The 21,716-nt window shown below is 52.5% G+C and overlaps 1 protein-coding gene across 1 annotated transcript in view; it reads right to left on the minus strand.

Moving 5' to 3' along the window:
• RELT (RELT TNF receptor) overlaps positions 1 to 17,233 on the minus strand; it is a 70,874-nt gene extending 53,641 nt beyond the window's left edge. Inside the window, exon 1 of the mRNA XM_074978413.1 lies at positions 17,180 to 17,233. The gene's annotated coding sequence lies outside the window, so the exon portion shown is untranslated. The remainder of the gene's footprint in view (positions 1 to 17,179) is intronic.
• Between the last annotated feature and the right edge of the window lie 4,483 nt (positions 17,234 to 21,716).

The raw sequence follows: 21,716 nt of genomic DNA on the forward strand, positions 1-21,716 counted from the left end.
TGTATATCCATATATCAACACTGTCAAGAAACAAGAATGGAACAGGGGTCAAACCAGAGGCTGTATGGAACAGAATAATAGGGCTGGAAGGGACCTCAGGAGGTCATCTGGTCCAGCCCCCTGCTTCAAGCAGGATGAACCTCTACAAAGTCATCCCAGCCAGGACTTAAAGACCTCGAGGATGGAGAATCCACCACCTCTCTAGGCAAATGCATTCCACTGCTTCACCATCTGCCTGGTGAAGTAGTTTTTCCTAATATCTAACCTACATCTTTCCCTCTTCAACTTCAGACCATTACTCCTTGTTCTGCCATCTGACACCACTGAGAACAGTTTCTCCCACTCCTCTTTAGAGCTCCCCTTCAGGAAGTTGAAGGCTGCTATTAAATCACCTCTAAGTCTTCTCTTCTGTGAACTAAACAAGCCCAAATCCCTCAGCCGATCCTCCTAGGTCTTGTGCTCCAGACCCTTAATCATTTTTGTTGCCCTTCGCTGAACCTGCTCCAGCAAATCCACATCCTTTTTATACTGGGGGGCCCAAAACTGGACACAATATTCCAGATGTGGCCCCACCAGTGCTGAATAAAGAGGAATAACTACTTCTCTAGATCTGCTTGAAATGCTCCTCCTAATGCACCCAAGTATGCCATTAGCTTTCTTGGCTACAAGGGCACACTGTTTACTCATATCCAGCCTTTCATTCACCATAACCCCTAGGTCCCTTTCCATCATACTGCTGCTGAGCCAGTCGGTCCCCAGCCTGTAACAATGTTTGGGATTCTTCTGTCCCAGGTGCAGGACTCTACACTTCTCCTTATTGAGCCCCATCAGATTTCTTTTGGCCCAGTCCTCCAATTTATCCAGGTCCCTCTGGATTCTCTCTCTACCCTCCAACATATCTACCTCTCACCCTAGTACTGCCAACCCCAAAATTACAAGTCAGGCTGATCAAAAATCAGGGGCTTATGGCATAGTAATAGATTTGTGGTTTCTCATCACTTTCCCAACCTTTAGTGTGCAGAGAGGACATTCCACAGCCCAAGGGCTAAAGAAAAAAAAGTTTCTTTAAGAACAAAGGCTGGAATCATCGCATCACTCCAGGAGCTGGGCTTTAAGGAAAACAATTATCAACATGAGAGTTGGCAACAATGAGGAGGAAGATGAGCACAGGAAAATTGGAAGGTCCCCATCAGGGAATTTATTGAGTCATCGCCCAAGAGCGCCGGGGAACATCTGTGGCCCTTCCACACTTTTGGAAATCTGAGCTTTGGATCAGTCCTTTGCAGAGCAGCGAAGACTGGACTCTAGGGAACAGCCAGCCACTGGCAGAGGGATGGGCAAGTTGGCCTCTTACCAGAGGTGAGCACCCAGAACTATGTCCTCCCCAGATTTCTGCGGCTGCAGGTTTAAGGCTGCAGCTTGGTGTTTTGAGGGGGAGCCCAGAAGGCTACAATATTTCACCCACTCGAGAGACCGAGAGCGAGGAAGACCAGCTCTCTTTGGACAAGCAAGAGGAGGGATGCACCAGTGAGCTTTTGCCAACAACTGGGCAAGGGGGTCAGAGCACCATTTGGAGTGTGCTGTAGCGGACAGGGAAGCAGCGCTCGCCCCATGCAGCAGGACGCATCACATTTCCGAACAGACCTCAGGCAATACTTGACAAGGAGATGCACAAGCTGGGGGAGCAGCAACGAAGGGTCCTGTGGCACCTTATAGACTAACAGAAAAGTTTTGAGCATGAGCTTTCGTGAGCACAGGCTCACTTCATCAGATGCTGGTCTTGGTCCAAGACCAGCATCTGATGAAGTGAGTCTGTGCTCACGAAAGCTCATGCTCAAAACTTTTCTGTTAGTCTATAAGGTGCCACAGGACCCTTCGTTGCTGTTACAGATCCAGACTAACACGGCTGCCCCTCCGATACTTGACACCGTGCAAAGCTGGGGAGGTAGGTAGCAGTGCTGCTGCTGGCTTGGAGAGGCAGTTCTGAGACCAGGCCAGGAGAGGAGTTCGAAGTAAGCTCGGAAGCTGCTATCTCACTAGCAGAAGTTGGTCCAATAAAAGATTATCTCACCCACGTCCTTTCTCTAACATCCTGGGATCACCGCCACGGAGGGCTCTAAGGCAGTTGTGATTCCAAGAGCATCCCAATGCTAGTGAGCCTCTGGCCTGAGGGAGCGAGTTTCACCTGGACTGACCAGTCAGAATATGCCGATTCATTGCTGGCACAGGTCACATGAAAAACCAACAATCCATTGGTCGTTTATATTCCGGTGTGGCGCGTGTGCGGTAAGTGCTCAGGGGGCTGCTGAAATGAAGGAAATATGGGATTAAAGTGTGTTTACCTATTCCCAGGGCTAGTCTGGTTCAAATAGGGGTCCCCCACCCCCAAGCAAAGATCGATGCCACCTTGCAGGTCCGAGCACAGGCAGTTGTCCATCACACAGTCATCAAATAGCCTTTCAGTGGCACTTCTGAGGCTGCAGGGACAAATCAACCTGCATGGCCGAGAGCATCAGCAGGAAAGAAACCAGCATGGAGCCATCATCAGACTTCCTGGCCCCTTGCAAGCAGGCCTGGGCTATGAGAGGGGGCAGAGAACCTCGAGGCATATTTCACCAACGACAACAAAGGGCCCACACCCTTGTGTCTCTGGGGGAAATCCTGACCAAGCTGTCAGGTCCTTGTAAAGAAACTATCCTGAACAAAGCCTGAAGTGTTCCATCTTTGTTCCTAGAAACCCTTCTGCACAAATCCCTTGCACACAAACTCACGAGAGCCTCTCTTTGCAACAGCAAAGTACAGAGCGTAACCAAATCGGAGCAGCTGAGAGGCCAGGCAAATATTATGGGCCAAATTGGTTTCCTATCTGCCTGGGAATTGAGAGACACTTCCCTCTTTCAAGCACCCTAGAAGGCCAGTATTACATGCAGGAAACATGGGGAAACTGAGGCAATTTGCTGTAGGTCATGATGAGGGGTCCAGCTGTGTGCTCAGATCAAGGCTCATCCCCACGGAGAGAACCACCAGTTATTTAAATGGTTCCTCCCTGCCAAGGGCTAGTGGCAGGAGACTGTCCCACATGAACTGCACTCCTCAGGTGCATGTCCAGACACCCGCAGGGAATTACAGGGGGAGCAGTTGCAGAGTCACCCCTGGCCAATGCCTGCCCTGCCTCATGGATGGGAGGAAATTCAGACCCCAAGCGGCCCTGCTGAGGCAGGACAGCACAAGTGGAATTTGGACTCAGGTACCAGCATCTGTATAAACCAAACACAAACATCAGCCCCAGCGAATTCCTAGCTGCTTCCTAAGCTGCCAGTCAGGTATATTAATCCCTGGCAGCTTGGTAACCCCCAGCCCAGCTCCCTCACCCCTAGAGGTGTACAACGCAAACCAAGCCCCACACCGTCACCCTCTCGCTAAGACAGCCAAGCCACATGGCTGAGCTTTGTCACCAGCCAGGAGCCGGCTCTGCATGCTGGCAGCGGCTGCATTCCAGAAAAATCTTCCCATTGCAGACAACCCTCCCTCCCACCTCTCCACCACAGCCCCGAGTCTCAGCTGCAGGGAGAACGCCCGCGGTGGTTTCTGGGAGAGGCTGGAGGTGGAGGACCCCAAGGACCCTGGCAGCCCAGCACAGCTCTGCTACAGCGCCTGCCTGCCATGCGACAGGCTCCCGCCGAGGACATCCTTTATCTGCACAGCGCCAAGTACAGCCATCCGTCACCTTCAGCCCATTCCCAAGGCTCCCGCAGGCCCTGGGTCACTTACGCCAGTGACATACCAGCAGGGGGCGGGGGGGATGATTTGTAATGGTCACTAGTCCTAAGGGCACCTGTCCTATTAACCCTTTCACTGCTCTGTATTGCATTAGCACCAGGGGTGCACAATAGAGATCAGAGCCCTGTTGTGGTCTGCACTCAGGGTAACCCAGAGGCACTGAAACCACTGGCAAGGGGTAGTGAAGGCTCTGCTCTACAGCCTTAGCTGAGAGCTGGCTGGCCTTTAGCTCGTGCAGTAGCGCACAGGGCTAAGCCCTTAAGGTGACAGGCTCAATCCCACCTGCTAACAACCAGAGTCCATCAGCTGTACACACACAGTAAGAGGCAAGCCTCGAAAGCTGCCGGTCCCCGTGGTGTTTTCATCTAAGAGGCACAGAGGGGAAGTGACTTGCCCAAAGGCACTAGCAGAGCTGGGTACAGAGGCCAGGTCTCTGCCCAACTCCCAGCCCACAGCCACTAGGCCATGCTGCCTCCTTTATGTGGTCTCCTCCCACCTGCGACGTCACCTGTTATTGGATCAGCTGTAACAGGGACCCCTCATTTTCACATCTCTGAAGTGCCAGGCACAATTATGGTGCTGCATCGACAACAGAAGCTGTGGATCAGTCCCTCAGCCCACCCCCTGCTCGTTAAACACACTGCTGGGATGAGCAATGAACAGTTCTGCAGAGTCAGCCCGCACCACCCCCCTGGCTCGGCGTCGCCGCTCACTGAGCCAGCCTGAGCCAGAGCCATTCATTTCACAGACAGCTTCCCACCCTGGGGCCCCCCCCAGCACAACTGCACAGGAGTGAGCCACATTCTGCTCCATCTCGTGCGTCAGCCGCAAGGTTAGCAGCCAGCCGTCAGCTGCAGAGCTCCCCCTCGCTGAGGGGGTCACTACCAAGGGGCTGAGCAGGTTGTGGACGGCCAGGAGAAGTACCTGCGGCCAGCAGAGAGCAGCGGATACATCCAGGCAGACTGCACAGGAGCCAGAGCTGTTGCTGACAGGCACTGAGCGTGAGGCCCTGGATCAGAACTACTTTGGCTTAGGATGGAGCAGAATTAATGCCCATCTTCTGCTGCTGGCTTTACAAGGCTCCAGTCGCCACAGCTGACAATAGCAGAGGCTAACGAGCTTCCCGTTACTCTGAGCCATCCCAAACCCCCACTATAATCTCAGAGCTCTGCGACACTTCCAAGAGATGCTGGGAGCAGGAGGTGCAGCGAGCGCTTTAGCCCTGCTGATTGCTTTCGTTATCTGCATAATGAAAGCAGAGAGCTTCCCAAGGTCACCTGGCTTCAGGAGTTGGGGCTATCAGGAAAGATGTCAGCCAGTGCCAAATGCACGGCTTGGAGTGGGGAGACTGAGTGATCCAGGACAAATCACTCCGTCAGCTGCACAGCTGGCAACAAAGGGATTCCCAACTCTTATACCCGCACAGGGGAACTGCAGATTCCCTTCCCCAAACAACCCTCCACTGTAATAGTCACATTGGCACGACTAGGTCTTGCACTAGTGACTTAAATCCCCTGCATGTGGCAAATCCTAGAGGTCTTCATTGCCCACTCCCCATCACCCACATGCTGCCAAACCGTCCTGGACCAATGAGACACGTCTCATTTGCATACATCTGCATAGAACTGGCTGAGGGAATCATAGAATACTAGGACTGCAAGGGACCTTGAGAGGTCATCAAGTCCAGCCCCCTGCCCCAATGGCAGGACCAAGTACTGTCTAGACCATCCCTGATAGACATCTATCTAACCTGTTCTTAAATATCTCCAGAGATGGAGATTCCACAACCTCCCTTGGCAATTTATTCTGGTGTTTAACCACCCTGACAGTTAGGAACTTTTTCCTAATGTCCAACCCAAACCTCCCTTGCTGCAGTTTAAGTCCATTGCCTCTTGTTCTACCCTCAGAGGCCAAGAAGAACAAGTTTTCTCCCTCCTCCTTATGACAACCTTTTAGATACCTGAAAACTGTTATCATGTCCCCCCTTAATCTTCTTTTTTCCAACCGAAACAAGTCCAATTCTTTCAGCCTTTCTTCACAGGTCATGTTCTCTAGCCCTTTAATCATTCTTGTCACTCTTTTCTGGACCCTTTCCAATTTCTCCGCATCTTTCTTGAAATGAGGGGAGCGTAGAGATGCCTAACATGTGCCATAGGGAGAAGCAGGCGGTGTGCGGGCTGCTGTGTGTGGGGCTCTGTGTGCCTGCAACAGAGTCCGTCAGCAGGGCCAATGGCAGCGTAGACAGGACAGGACCCAGTCGGGCATGTAGGGTACATACTCAGCTATCTCAGTATTTATACCCGCGTTAGGGCGCATTTGGCATGTACACTGCACACCAGGGTGAGCAGTGCCCATGTAAACACACCCTTCATCATTTACACACGCAGCGTCGCGGAAAACCCTGGCCTTAGAGTCACATGAGCCATTTAAAGGTTCCATAGATAGTGACAGCTCTGCTCTCCCGGGGTGGGGCAGGAGAAAAGAGGAAGCGGTTGCAGAGGGGAACAGAGGGCTGAAAGCAGAGAACAGCGTTTCAGGAAGCACCTCCTGCTGTAAGTGCGGAGGGAGAGGCCACCAGGCATCAAGGGTCAGGCTGGCCAGAAAAACTGCAATTTGGCTTGGTGACACGTCACAGGAGGGGTGTGCATGGCACTCAGAGGAGCCCAGGGCCTTTCCCGATCCACCTTGGGTCACATTCTTGCTCTGCCTTGGAGGGGAGGCCGGGGGAGGATCTTCACTGCAGGATTAACCCACACCTGCGCCAGTGGGTTAGTTTATCCAGGGCATGAGCAACGGCCGTGCCAAGCCCCACCCAAGTTACTACGTCCTCCTGGGTGCTGAGCATCACTGGGACTTCTAGGGCTTATCCCGTGGGGCGCTGGGCTGCCTGAAACAGCCCCTCAAGGGTTCATGCCCAGGAATCACAGAAGAAGTTGTCTGGCTGGATGCCCGGGGGAACTGCGGAACGGCACTGGAGGACTCAGCACGCCAGCGATTGGGATTGTGCCCTCCCCACAAAGTGGGTGCAGTACCAACCCCAGGGCACACAGCACTGGGCACTATGTGAAGCCGAGCTAGGGTGAAGGGGTGTTGTGTGTGGATGGCCGGGAGAGCGGGCAGGTAACTCTGCAGTGAGGGCGCACGCGCGCACGCACACACACACACACTCACTCTCTCTCTCTCTCTCTCTCTCTCTCTCTACCCAGAGCCAGAGACTCCGAGCAGCGGTAGGAGGTGGCTAGACAGGGGTAGCAAGACAAGTGAGAGCCTCAGACACAGCAGGGGCAGGTGATGCCCCCCACACCCCGTACAAATTGCCGCAGGAGGAGAAAGAGGCTGTAGCTCCCGGTGGCTGCTCTGCTCCAGTCAGAACCCCCGTCAGCCAAAGTCACCCCATTGAAACCAAACAGACCAGCTCTGGGGCACCTGGCCTCAAACTCACCCTCACTACCAGACAGCACCGTCCTGTTCCAGCACGCAGGCCCCAGCACAGGAAGTGCTCAGACCAACAGCCCCACTGCACCGAACCCAGGCAATACTTTCTCTGCTTTCGGGGTGCCTGCCCCAGGTTTGGGGCAGGAGGAGAGCGACCCAGACACAGCAGACTGGCGGTGAAGCTAGACGGGACCACAAAGACTGTGCCTGTTTTTCCAGGACTATTGTGCCACCCTGTGCCAGCAGGTTCACAGCCGCTGTGTCCCCTCAACTGCTGCTGCAACTGGCAAGTGTAAGCTGCCTGCCTGCAGCACAGCAAGAGAGCTGAGGTGCGTTACCCACAGGTCCTCGCAATTGAGACACTGGCTGAATGCAGTGAGACTTCTCATCCCGGAGCTCGTCACAGATCCTTAAACGAAAGATGTAAACACCACCTGGCAGCGAACAAGGGCAGTCACCAGAGGAGGCGGAAATTTACTGAGTTTCACAGAAAGGGCTGCTCCGAGATCAGACCCAGCTGGAAGCCAGGACAGACAGGGCCAAGGGACAGGAAGTCACTGACAGAAGGTTAAAGAGGGGCTCCGCAGTAAGGAGGACAGCTCTCTGCTCATCCACCGGAGACCCTAGTGAGTCCATTGCCTGGTCTGAGAAGCACAAGCTGGTGCAAGCCTTGGAGGATGGATGCACTCAGGGATACAAAAGCAGACCAGGAACAAGCAACAGAAGAACAGCCACACTGAGTCAGACCAACTGTCCTCCCAGCCCAGTATCCTGTCTGACTGGCCAATGCCAGGTGCCCCGGAGGGCATGAACAGTACAGGAAATCACCACGTGATCCATCCCTGTCACCCACTCCCAGCCCTGACAAGCCATTCCTGCCCATCCAGGCTAACAAGCCTTCATAGACCCACCCTACACTCTTTCCAGTTCTTTTCAGAACCCTGTAACAGTTTTGACTTTCACAACATCCTCTGGCAAGGAGTTCCACAGGTTGCCTGTTCACTGTGTGAAGAAATACTTTGCTCATTTTATATTTATGGCCTAAACTTGTTGCCCTCTAATTCTTGTGGTCTGAGTAGGAATAACTCCCACTTCCTCGTTCACTTTCTCCACATCAGGCAGGATATCCCACCTCCCCCCTGCCCGCATTGGTCTTTTAGCTGAAAAGTCCCAGTTGTATCAATTTCTCCTCACCACCAGTTCAACCACAGGGAGAGGCCCCTATTGGGATGAGTGTCCCATTGTGTCAGGTGCTGTATACATAGTAACAGACAGTCCCTGCCCTGAAGACCTTACAGTCTTCTGAGACATAAGAAAGTGTTGGTGAGAAAACAAAGCGAAGGGATTTACCCAAGGTTATTCAGAAGAGCCAGGACCAGAAGAAACACGTTGAGCTCCATTGCCAGGGTCCCAAGTACTTATCGTCATCAACAACCATGGGCTCAGCGCCCCTTGGTGTCTGATGCCTCCCTCACTGTTTCCTTCCATCTTCCCCTGTCCAGTGCAGAGTGGCTTTGTTTCTGTAGACTAGCTCCGCCCCAATCTACCCATTCTCTGCCTCTCCTATTCGAGCCTTCCATCGTGCTGAATACCAGGGTCTTGATTTTTCATTCGTTGTTCATTCTGCAGATCTGCCCAAAAAGCTGTAACTTCCATTCCATAACCTTCTGCAGCAGGTTCTCTTTCGGCTGTATTTTCCTATATAATCCCTCATTGGTGACCTTCTGCATCCATCCTATTCTCAGGACCTTTCTATAACTATGTCTCTCAAACTCCAGTATCCTCTGTGAATCTTTCATTAATCACCCATGTCTCACATCCGTGCAACATGCTGATGAATACTTATGTTTTCAAGATGCTCAGCTTCATTCCTAAGCTAGTCGCTTTGCTTTTCCAGATCTTATCCATCGCCTTCAAACTTGCTCTTGCTTTCGCTGCTCTAGTTGCGATTTCCTTCTCACAGTCTAGATCATATATTATGTGTCTGGGGAGCAACATGAACTTCTCCACATTCTCTAGTTCAGTCCCATCTGCATTGATCTTCCTTCCTATTTTGTTATCTCGAAATACCATTGTGTTTGTTTTACTGATGTTCATAATCACTCCGTACCACTTCCCTTCCTGGTTTAGCACCTGCGCCATTCTTGCTAGCTTCTCCTCATCTTCCTCCATGAGATCTATATCATCCATGAGCCTCAAGTTGTTGATTCTCATCCAGTGCACAGATATCCCTTCTACCTCTTCCTTAATCTTGTCCATCGCTCTCTCTAGATGTGTGATGTACCTCTACTGGTTCTAAACCAACTTTCCAACTCCCCGCATGTTCTCTCACTGCTGCCTCCCAGCACTGGAACACACTTATTCTCCACGAAATTTGCAGGAGATAATTTCTCAGCCTAATTCATCCTCCTCCATTCCTAACAAAGCCCATTGTTACACATGCTTGACCAGAGCTTTGAGGTTAGAGGAGAAGCCAAGATGTCACCAGCTGGAGGACCAGAGCTGGGGAAGCCCAGGACGGACTGCCTGGCTGTCAGTTTGAGGGAGTTCCCTCAAGCCTACTTTAAAGGGCAGGGGCTGCTCCTGGGCGTGGCAAGGAGCCCTTACCCCCTTATGCACCAGATCAAGCTTGTTCCACGTTAACAGCTGAGCAAAGCCATTACATGGCTTGTGGTGGGATCTCAGTCCACTTCCAAGGGGACAAGTACCAGACATCACGTGTAGTGGTCACCGCAGAGACTGAGATGGCCACACACACTGAACTGGACCTTCTCACCCAGAGAGGAGACACAGCCCCATTAGGGCTGATGCACAGCGGGACAACCTGGTGCTACTGCCCCCATCCTGGCTGTCCTCTCTAATGGATGGGCACAGCAGGGCACCCCACATATGGAGCAGCAGAGAAGACTTGGAAGGTACTGGAAAAGGATAGGAGAGAAGCAAGCCCCAGCACTACCATATCTAGCTGCTAATGGTGCACATAACTGGGGGTGAAGGGGAAAGGTACATTGTTTGCATCATTTTGAGGTCAAACAAGCATGCCTGCTCAATTCTCAGCCCACTTCCAAGCTTGTTTTCTCCCTAGTCTGCCAACACTGGTTTCATATGTGGGGTTTATGCAGCAATCCAGCGGTCAGCACAGCTGGGTCCTCAATCACATGCAAGACAAAAGTCAGGAATAATTGGAGAATGAAGGAAAAAAGCCCTTCCATCTCATCCCACAGTTTGGGAGATGCCAACCACCCCAGGCTGAATGGCCATTTGGTTGAGCTGCTACAGCGTAACAGCTACCTCTTGGCTTTTTGCCAGGTGAGTTTGTGTCTGTCGCTGTTGCAGGCCTCTTGATTGTTTGCAGGCCTGTTTTTTTCCTGAAACATCTTTGTTAGAGCAGCACAGGGAGGAGCAGCTGGTATGTAAACACCCACACAAGGGCCAGTCCCCACCCCCCCACAGCACATCTGTAGAGGGACATGAGAGTAGTTTCAGGCACATTTCAGTTTTGTTCTGGGAAACAAAAATTTGCATTCCTGTAACACCCAATTGTGGATTAGGGTCCCATTGTGCAAGGTGCTGTACACACCCAGGACAAATCTCCAACAAAATCAAGTCAGAGCCAATTTTCATACACACTCCTGCAGAAATTGCATCATCTTGCTCCTTGTGAAATCTACCCAGATTGAAACTGATAAAATCTATTCCGTTCACTGAGTTTTTGGTAAAACAGGGGCCGATTGTCTGCCTCCCCAGGATTTGCACAGGACTGACTTTTAAAGGGATGCACTTTTTGTCAAGCATTGAAAATGCTTCACAAAAAAAGCCTAAAAGATCTGCCTGGCCAATCTTTTCTTGCTGTCTTAGTTAAGATTAAAACAACAACATTAAATCTCCAAACTACTTTTTCCTGGAGCAGTGGAGGTGGCATTTTCTGCTGGAAGGGCAAGGCTGGTCCATCTTAGAGCAAGAGTCTATATGGGGCATTTGAGAAGGGCAACGGAGAAGGCAGGGTTGCTCCTGTTTAAATTCATTCAATTAACATCACAACCCTGCTCATTCACGGAGTCTTTACAGGAAGAGGGACAGCCAGGAGCAGACTCTGCAGAGTAAGACCAAGCAGAGAAGTTACGTACTAAGCGCTTTTCGGATCCTCTTTGCGCACAGCAGAGCAAAAACACCCACCCCGAAAACAAAGGCAGCGCCTCATTTCCACGCTTACGCCATGAATCCCCTTTGAGTGAAAGGGAGCTCTCGGCAAGTGACAGCCTCCTTTCATGGCTGCCTGGCGACCCGCCAGTTCAAAGAGCTGGAGAGGACAACATCTGCGAGCTGTTGTGACACACCAAGCAGCTGCCCACCAGACAATGAAATGGGATCAGAATAGTCTGGTGGGCTGCCAGGCCCTGCGGGATGAAGGAGGCAGCGTGAGGCAAGCAAGAGGCTTGCCCTGTAAGCGTGAGTGGGGCGGCTGCCTCCCCGCATCAGGACAACGCAAGTCATTCACTGCAATGCACTGTGACAGAGTGTCACAAGATGCTGTGCTGGGGGCGGCAGCTGGGGACTTGACCAGAGAGTTACTTAGAAACAAGGGGAGGGGAAAGGAGACCAAGATGGAAAAAAAAAAAAAAAGTAAAGGGAGCCACAAGACCAGGCCCGTTTCTCACCCTAGTGAGGCCCTCAAGGGTTAGAATTCTGAATCTTACCACCTCATTTACCTTTTACTGGCTGCAGGGACATGCACGAGCACACGCCTGCCTGTGAATACATACGTGTGACAATGCCTGAGCACCTGGGGTAGGATCTACCCCTACCAACAGGCAGCTCCAGCGGTGATCCTTTAGCTCCCGAGGGAGGGTTATGTTTGGAATTCACAGGCCAGGGCTCCGACTCCAGCCGTCTCCTCCCCCCAAGCCTGTGAGAACTAGGGGCTGATACAGCAGCTGTCCTGTCTACACCATCTGCACACACACAGCACGCACTGATTGGTCAAGCTCAAGCAGGCAGCCTATCACAGAGGTGCTCCATGCCCACCATTCCTGGATAGGTTTTCAATTCAGAGACAGGCAGCCCCTTTTTGCTTCCCCCATTTGATTCAGAATCCCTCGGCCGGCCACCTCCCCCCCAGCACCTCCCTTTGGGGATCTAGTTTCTGAACACAGGGTGATTGTAGAAACCACCCGTGCTACATTTCACCAGCTGACAAACCAGAGGCATCCAGCCCAAGGAGCCCAGGGCTCTGTAACACGCCACTGCACAGCTCTCAGGAGTGCTGGCACAATCCTACCAAGTGTCCTGAATGAAAAACGGAGGGGCGGGGGGAAACTACAGAAGGACAGTGAAAAGCCTTTACTGACAGGGCTGTTTTGGAAGCCGTCAGCAGGCAGCTGTGACTGCAATGCAGAGCCGTGTGCGGAGTCTGTAGGGTTGGGTGTAATCCCAGGAGGAGTGAGGAGTTAAGAAGAGAGCTACCTGCGAAGTTACCCCCTAGGCTGGGGAGTACAGGTATTGCTCCCAAGCCAGCAGTATGCCACCTCTCCACATCTGAGGCCGAGAAGAGAGGTAACCGCACACTTAAAGGGACTCCCTCCACCCCCGACTGTCCCCACCTACAGACGAGCCAGATGGCTGGGTTTCCTAGCAGCTCCGATTCACCCCCACGGCCAAGAGTGTTACCCTTGAGGGTATTTTCTAGTCTGAACCCTGCAGGGGCAGCCCTGTATTAGCTCCCGCAGGAGATGGCGCAGGAGTCTGAGTGAGCGAGCGAGCATGCTCCCTGGAGCGTTCTCCCCCTTCTCCAGAGAACGTGTAGCTCCAGGACGGGTGCTGGTGTTGGGTAGCGCGGAGTGGTCACACGTTTTCCTTCCCACCCCTATTTCCTAGCAGGAAAGTACATACTTCCAACAGGAGCTATGTGCAGGGGCCTGTGAATTAAACACGCTGCAGCAGCAGATACGGTGACAGCCAATCTGCACCTCATGGGTGCGGGAAGCACAAGGCCCTGGCATCTCCCACCCAAACAGTCAATACTAGAACTCAGGTGCCAAGACCTCACGGGCCTTACTTCTCTTTCTGCCACTGACTCACCCCGTGGCCTTGGGCAAATCACAATGCTGCCTTGATTATCCCATCAGTAAAGCTGCAAGGTTAATAATTATCTACCTCACAGGGATGTTGGGAGTAATTAGTAATCAGGAAATGCTTTGATGAGGACACTACATAAATTCCAAGTGTAATCAGCCTAGCGAGGCAGTGTGGCCTAAGGGATAGAGCATTTGGACTAGAACTCAGGAGACCTGAGCAATATTACAGGCTCTGCCACTGGCCAGTTTGGTGATCTTGGGTCACACTTCACCTCTCCCCATTTGTCAAGTGGGCACGTTGGGCAGATAGGGTCCGAGTCCAGGGTCAGAACAATCCCTTTTTCCAGCTGACTCTAGGTTCTGGATATTCCTGATCCTGCAGCACTCAGGGCAAAGGCGCGTGCACAGCACAGAAGGTTGCTGCAGCCGACAAATGCTGGGCCCTCTCCTGCCAGAAGTCCAGCCCAGGTCTGAGTGGTGTGTTACCTCACTCTTCAAAGAGCAGAGCAGCTAGGACATCACCCCAAAGGGTCAAGTCTGTTAGATTTGGCTAGTCAGATCTAGATGCAGGCCTGATACAGAGGAGGCTAATACCCCCTAAGCCTGGGGGTGAGCACTCAGGCAGATTACTTTCCAGTGCTTCAGCTGCACACACAAAGGTACATTCAAGCAGCACAGATCCCGTCTAGTGATTTATTCTGCAACAAGCCCGGTTAATAGGTTGAGCCGTTATCTTGATGCTCACAGCAATACAGCAGTAAGCTTTGGGGATTTTGGCTTCTCTAGACTGCTGAAGTTAAAAATTGGACTCCCAAAAGGGATACTTTTCAGCAACATTATACACAGCTCTCTCCTCATGGGAAATCTTTGATACAAACACATGAGAAATATTAGAAGAACGGAGACCAGAAGAGCTCGCCACTTCCTGCTGTGATGGCTGTTTTCTTAGCCAAGACCAGGGAGCCCCAGAGCTAAAAACCAAGACTCTCTGGATGGGGTTATACCTCATGCTGCGAAGAACAGGGTTCTTCAACATACTTGCAGCCTCGGGACAGAGAAGAGGGGACCCAGTCCAGATCCAAGCTTTGCCAAGCCTCCCTGTCCAAGCCTTGGGTACATGGAAGGCAGGATCCTTTGGGACATTCATGAAACGGATTCACCCAACTTGCTTTCCCCTCCCCGAAGCGTATTTGTCTTTGTGGAAAGCTGAAAAGATCGAGCCCCCTCTTGACCTGGTTTGAGGCTCATGGTCACTTATTTTCAGATTTTGCTGAAAAGGATGCTAAGAAACGTTGAAGCTCCGGATGAGAGCTAAGGGATCTGGGCACAAGTCATCAGGAAACTCTCCTCATCTTCCCTGCTAGCCGCAGCCCAGACTGTGATTCACAAGCATGCAGACTGGGGCAACTGAGTATATGTCTTCACTACAGGGAACATTGATCCTGCTGGAGTTTGATTTAGCATGCCTAGTGGGAATGTGCTAAATGGAACTTATGGGGCACCCACATCCACTCCTGCCCCTCATTACGAGTACAGGAACTTGCTTGAATGCTCCCATCAACCTCCCTTAATGGAGGTAGGTTGACTCCAGCTACATAATTAACATAGCTGGAATTGTGTTCCTTAATTCAAACTTTTGCTGTCCTGTGGACCTGCCGTAATGAAGCTAAGTGTTCTTTCCAGAACTACTCCACCCAAACTGCCCCTGTCTAGCCTGTTTAGCAGAAGGTTTCACCTTTTAAGGACCACTTGGTTTTTCACATGGCAGGCAGCACTCCCAAGTGGGAAAAGAAAGCCTCAGACAGTCAGTAGCAACGTTGGGAGTTCCTGCTGCTCCCAGCAAACTGCACAATGTACATCTTTGGCTTGCTGCCTCTAACAAAGCAACCCCCTTTCTTTTTATGTGCCTGTATATTTATACCTGCCCCTGGAATGTCCACACCATGCATTTCACAAAGCGGGTCTTTGCCCACAAAAGCTTATGCTCCAAAAAATCTGTTAGTCTATAAGGTGCCACAGGACTTCTCGTTTTTGCATATACAGACTAATACGGCTACCCCTCTGATACAAACCAGCATCATATATTTTACTGCAGTTGCTATTTGGCAGCATTAACCAAGTTTGATCTGCTACAGAAACCTTTCCCAGCTCTGATGCTGAATGGGATAATGTCTGTTTGAGGCAGGCACTGCAGACACGTTCAAGTACCTAGAATCAGAAGTTTTCCTTCTTTCCTCTTACAAGATTGGTTTCCTTAACCAAAGTTTCACTCCTTGCATAGTGACCTCCCTTGAGCCATGATAACAGAAATAAGCAATGCAGAAGTGCCTGCACTTAGCTCCTAACAGGAAATGCAAGATCTCAGGGGATAGCCTACCTGTAGATAAAATAATAGAATTGAATACAGATTCCCAAGGAGCCAGCGCAGCCCACTCCTATTCAGTGCCACTCTAGTTACAGCCATTCAGTCTGCATCTGATCTTCTCACTGACCTCTGCCAGCTGATTGAGCAAAAGCTCCTAAACCCATTTGGTTTAATCACACTCCACTGTGAGGGTAGCGTAACGTCCATGTCCAGCTGGTTTCGGTACACCAAAACAATTGTTTACCTCACAGTTCCTGCACACACGCTGTTGGGGCTGATGTTTAGAAAAACTGCCAGCTCTCACCAAAACTCGACTAACCTCAGCTATGGGTATAAGACAAGCAGAGGGCTCGTAAACAAGGATCACGACAGACATGGTTTCCTAAACCCAGACAAACCCATTAGCCTTCTATTTCCTTCAATGCCCTTCTGCCACGTACCCTGGACAAACCAGACTGTCTCCAGGCACAAGAATAAAAGCGCACAAATCAGACATCAAGATCAGTAAAGTACAAAAGCCAACGGCGGGGGAAGGAGGGGGGAATACTTCAACCTCCCTGGCCATTGGTACTGCCCTGCAAGTTGCCAGTCTCAGGAAAATACAAAGCAAAACGAAAACTTCAAAGACAAGACTGCCAGAAGAAACTGCTGAGCTAGAGTTCATACGCCAATCTGACACCATCCCAAGAGGTCTAAATAGAGACCTAGACCTGGACCAGCTCTCTCACTACAACCTCACATTCCCTCCTCTCCCTTACACCGCCGACGCTACCGCTACTCGGGCATGGCTGCAGAATGAACGATGAAGGACCCCCGGTATTCGGCACAGTGGATGGTGGGAGTAAGAGAGGCGGGCCCCACGGGGGATGGGTAGACGATATAGCAGTTTCTGTAGACTAGCTCCACCCCAGTCTGAGCCGCTCTGCACTGGACGGGGGAAGATGGAAGGAAATAGTGAGGGAGGCATCAGACACCAACAGGGGCTGAGCCCAGGGCTGTTCGATGATGCTGATGATCATTTATGCCCCAATAAATTAGCCTTTAAAGGAGCCACCAGACTCCTTGTTATTTCACGACACTCACTACAGCGCCCCCGCCCCCTCCACTTTCCCAAGGGGGCTCCACACCGGTTCCACAGCTCAGCCAGCCCCGGGGGACAACACAGGGGGCGCTGAACGTGCCCGCGGGGAGGGCTGCTGTCCCCGAGGTACGCCGCTCTCTCGCCACTGCACGGCCAGCGCCAGTCCCCAGCCAATGAATGAAGGGAACTCCCACAGGCGCCCTCCAACTTACTTCCCTCGCGCTACGTTCACACGGCGCTCGGAGCAGCCCCGGCGCGGCCAGGACTCCGCGGGCTGCCCAGCGCCGGAAAACCCAGCCCCGTCCCGCACTCGGGTGTAACTGCAGGGAGCACGGAGACCTTCCCGGGAAGGGACCCTGCAGCCACTCCCTGAACGACCCCCCGAGCCAGGGCCAGCCCCCTGGGCGCGCACACACGCCGATCCGAGCCCAGCCAACTCCTTACCCGGCGCGTCTCCCCAGGCAGAGCTCGCAACACCCCAGCGCCGCGTCCTCGCCGTGCGACCTGGCACCGCTCGCCTCCCAATGAATGAAGGGCAGGCGCCGGCTACAAAGTAGCAACTCTGCCGGGAAGCCCCGCCCCTCCTGAGTGCGTCACAATGGGACGGGTCACCCCCCCCCTTCCCAAGTCTAGTGGCGTGGGACCGTTCCAAACCCTCCCGCGGGTCCTGGCGGATTGCTCCGCCGCGCCCTCTGCTGGTGGATTGGGCATTCGAGGGAGGCCGGTTGTTGCAAGGGGCGGCCTGACCTTCCGCAAGGGGGAATCCTGCCCATCGGCCCCCCCGAGATCGCTCCACCTCAAGCCTCCAGGGGTTTTGGGATCAGCTGTTTGTCCAACGTTCCAGCGCGTTAGGAGAGCCAGCAGTTCCTCGGGGGGAGCTGTAGGAAGAGGCCGAAGGAGTCCCAGATTTGGAGTGGAAGCGGTGGCCAGGGGCTAGCGTGTCCTCCTTTGTATTTGTGCCCCAATAAATCAGTTAGTCTTTAAAGGAACAGGCCTCTGACAGAGACCGGAAGGGGTTATTTCTGTCTGACCACTTTTGGACACCAGAATAGCTGGTCCCATCAACAGAATCTCACTGAACTGAATCACAAGACAAGTCAGGGCAGAGCCTGATTCTCCTCTCACTCCCACCTGTTTAAATAACTCCAGGGATGTTAGATACAGAGACAAGAAGTCCTGTGGCACCTTATAGACTAACATATTTTGGAGCATAAGCTTTCGTGGGAAAGATCCGCTTCATCAGGTGCATGAGCATGCATCTGACGAACTGGGTCTTTGCCCATGAACGCTTATGCTCCCAAATATGTTAGTCTACAAGGTGCCACAGGACTTCTTGTTTTTGAAGATACAGACTAGCTCATCTACCTCTCTGATATTAGCCACAGACAGGTCGCTATGTTAGTCTGTATCTTCACAAAACAAACCAACACTCCTGTAGCACTTTAAAGACTTACAAAATAATGTATCAGGTGATGAGCTTCTGTGGGGCAGACCCACTTCTTCAGGTGTGGAAAATTCTGAGACATTGTAGGCATCAGGGATGTTGTAGGCCCTCAAGGCAGCTCCTAGTTGAGCATGGCCCAGCTGGTAATGAATTTACCCTCCCAGCATTCCAGGGGGAGAAGTATTTACTGTCAGGGTTTTACAACTGGGTGGGGAGGGGCTGAGACAGCTCAGCTGACTTGTCTGGATAATCAGGAAGGGTTCAATTCTCCTCTTTCTTCACTGGCGCAAATCAGGCATAACTCTACCCAATTCACTAGCAGCTTCCAACTCGTAGGCCTCTATCACCCAAAGGTTCAGCTAGATCTTTTTTTTAACCAAGCCCCATTCTCAGCTGAATTCCATGGAGCTATGTACATACAGAAAGCAGCTGAGCATCTAGCTCTGTGACGTAGAAGTAGGTTGTAAGCAGCTTTCTCCCTTGCTCCTGAGGAACAGGACTAGGGAGAACTTAAGCTAAGCACAGTTCATCCTGAAGCAGCAATACTTTCTTTGGGGGTGGGTGACTTCTGATTTACCCTGAGCCTACTGGGAGAGGGCAGGTCCAAGCACACTCACAGCTAAAAGATCCCTCCTACTGGGGCTGGAGGGGGGGTTAAGTCCACTGAGCTTGGGAACCCAAATACAGTAAACCCTCGCTTGAACGGACTAATGGGGGGAAGTCTTAATGCTGAAAGTCCATCATCTCTGAATGGTTCTACTGCGTGATGATGCACCGACCTTCCCAGCCCACCACTCACTCCTGTCCTCTGCTCCTCCCTGCCCTTCCCTCCTCCTGCCCCATTCTTCCCCTCACACCCCCACCTCCCTCTCCCAATTACCAGGAGAGGAGCTGCCCACCAGCCTGGCTCCTTCCACCTGCTGTCGCTCTCTGTGCTGTGGCTCTCCAGCCCTGGCTGCCCAAGCTGCTCTGGTGAGTCACCAGCATTTCTTCCCGGGCTGGGGGGGTGGGGCTGATGGACAGTCTCTGTTATCTCCGAAGTCTGTTAAATCGGGGTCTGTGAAATCGAGGGTTTAGTGTGATTATGGGGGATGTGGGGAGGCAAATGAAAAGAAAATAGGGATGGGGGTAGCAGTCATAGGGTTAAAATAAGGGTGTCGGAAGGGGACACCGAACAGAGAGCCCTGGATAGTGTCCACCAGTCCCCGAAGGCATTGAGAGAGCTGGTGGATGCTGCCTAGAGGAAGTCTGTCCAGATGCATGAACAGACAGAGGAGGCCCCACAGTCATAGTCTCCCCACTCCCAGGCAACCTCCTCTTCCTGGTCTTATAATGGTCATCTTGGCTGTAGCCAGGAGGAGGCAGATGAGGAGGTCCTGCGGCTTCGTGGGACCATGGATGGGGCATGCAAGGATCTGGAGGTGTTGGGAGAAGTGCAGCCAGAACCTCAACAGGAGGTTCTGGAGGAGCTGGTAGAGGGGCTGTAGCCTGGCGCATTCAAGATAGGTGTGTGCCAGGGTCTCCCTCGCCACAAAAGGAACACCCATGCACACCACGCCATGGAGGATCCTCCAACCGTTGTCCCCAGTGTGCTGTGGGACCAAGGCAAAATACAGACTAGCCCACTGGGGCCCCGCACCCTCTGCCGCTAGCAGGAGATCCCACCACATGGTGTCCGTCCAGGGTACGAGGGTGGGGGGGCTGATTTACCCTGAGGTGAGTGAGAGAAGATCACACTCATGGTGTTTCCTCAGGTCCTTTGAGCTCAGACTGTCTGTGTTAAACTCACAGAAGGCACCAGGATTTCTCCTGTAAATGCCTTTCCCACAGCTCACAAACACACCCACCCACCACCAATTGTTAACTAACGTTAAAACTCAACCAAAGAACAAAAAACACACCAATTTCCCCCCCGCCCGCCCAACACACGCAAAATTCATGACAAGCGGGTGAAATTCAGAAGTAAAAGTATTTTGAAACCTTCTTTATATAACAACACGAAGTCCTGTGGCACCTGCTAGACTAACAGATATTATGGAGCCTAAGCTTTAGTGGGCAAAGACCCACTTCATCAGATGCATGAATGGCAGGGTGGGGTTTCAGAGGGGGTCTCAGTGAAGGGAAGGGCCAGAGCTGACAAGGTCTATTCAGTCAGGTGGATATGGCCCATTATGGGCAGTCAATGTGGAGTAGTGAACATCAAGAGAGGAGAGAAAAAGTCAGTTTATCAGGGGAGATGTGGCCCATTGTCAGATGCTAATGTGGAGGTGTGAACCGCATTAACTACCGATACTGGGCCGTTTCCACCCTGACTGAGTAGACCTTGTCAGCTCTGGCCCTGCCCTTCACTGAGACCCTCTCTGTGAATCCTCCTCTGAAACCCGCCCCCCCACCACCCATGGATGTGATGAAGTGGGTCTCTGCCCACAAAAGCTTTGGCTCCATAATATCTGTTCGTCTAGAAGGTGCCACAGGACTTCTTGATGTTTTTGAAGCTACAGACTAACACGGCTACCTCTCTGATACTTCCGTATATAGCTCTTTCCCACCGTGAGGTTATTTTCTTACAGTCAGCCCTGACTCAGCAATCGCAGTTTCTTTCCTTATCCCCTGCCCTACTCTCCTTTGTCCTAAATCAAGCAGTGCAGTGAGAATAAGCTCCATCAGCCTCTTCCCAACGAGCTGAGCTTTCTTAACAGATGAGAAATGAGTTGTTTCCAGCCGTTACGAGAAATGAGTCTCTTGGCCAGGTGTCTGATCAAATGATACCCGCGGGAGGTTACGCCCTGGGCCCTAGGAACTGGGTAAAGGTGAGTGCTCTGAGAGCGAGTGAGTGACAGAGAGCTTTTCGGGGGGTCATGCTGCCTTCCCTCACAGGCTGGGCTGCCTGCGAGGAGGCTACTGCTGCTGCTGCTTTGTACTTGTAGGAGGGAAGAGCTTCCCTGGCCTGTGGGACAGCTGCCCAGCATTGGCAGTGTCCTCTGCTCGCCCGGCTCTTATGTGGGCTGCTGTTCTCCTTGGCCTGGCTGCTGGTCTGCCCACAGTGCTGTCACTATGCCCAGGGCACTCACCTCTACCATGTGTTCCCTCCCCACATCGCTGGCCCTCAGTGTAGGTCGGGGACTGGTGTTGACTCACCCCTACCTCCCTTGCCAGCCCCGGCCTTCCAGGATGCTGCAGCCACCCTCACCCCTTCCAAGTCCTTGCTGCTGGGTACCACATGCCGAGGCATCCTATGGAACTGTGCTGCATATGTGTCCCCAGTGCCCACTTCTCCACAGTGTCCCCCGCAGATCCTTCCTGCAGGGACACGGTGCTTCTCTGAGATCCACCTCGGCACCCTCAGCTCCTGCTCTCTCCTTTCTCCCCTGCAGCCCGGCTAGTTCCCAGGGCTGCCCATGATAGCAGCAATTGGGCCGCGAGCCCTTCGGCCCCCGCTGAGCCTAGCACGGCTGCTCCACGAGGCTCAGGCAGCGTCACTCACCCAGCCTGGGTCTGAGGTGCAAAAGGGGCTGGACCAGCTGCCTCCTCACACCC

Source organism: Carettochelys insculpta, chromosome 1 (genome assembly GCF_033958435.1).
Source record: "Carettochelys insculpta isolate YL-2023 chromosome 1, ASM3395843v1, whole genome shotgun sequence".
In the NCBI taxonomy this organism is placed as follows: Eukaryota; Metazoa; Chordata; order Testudines; family Carettochelyidae; genus Carettochelys; species Carettochelys insculpta.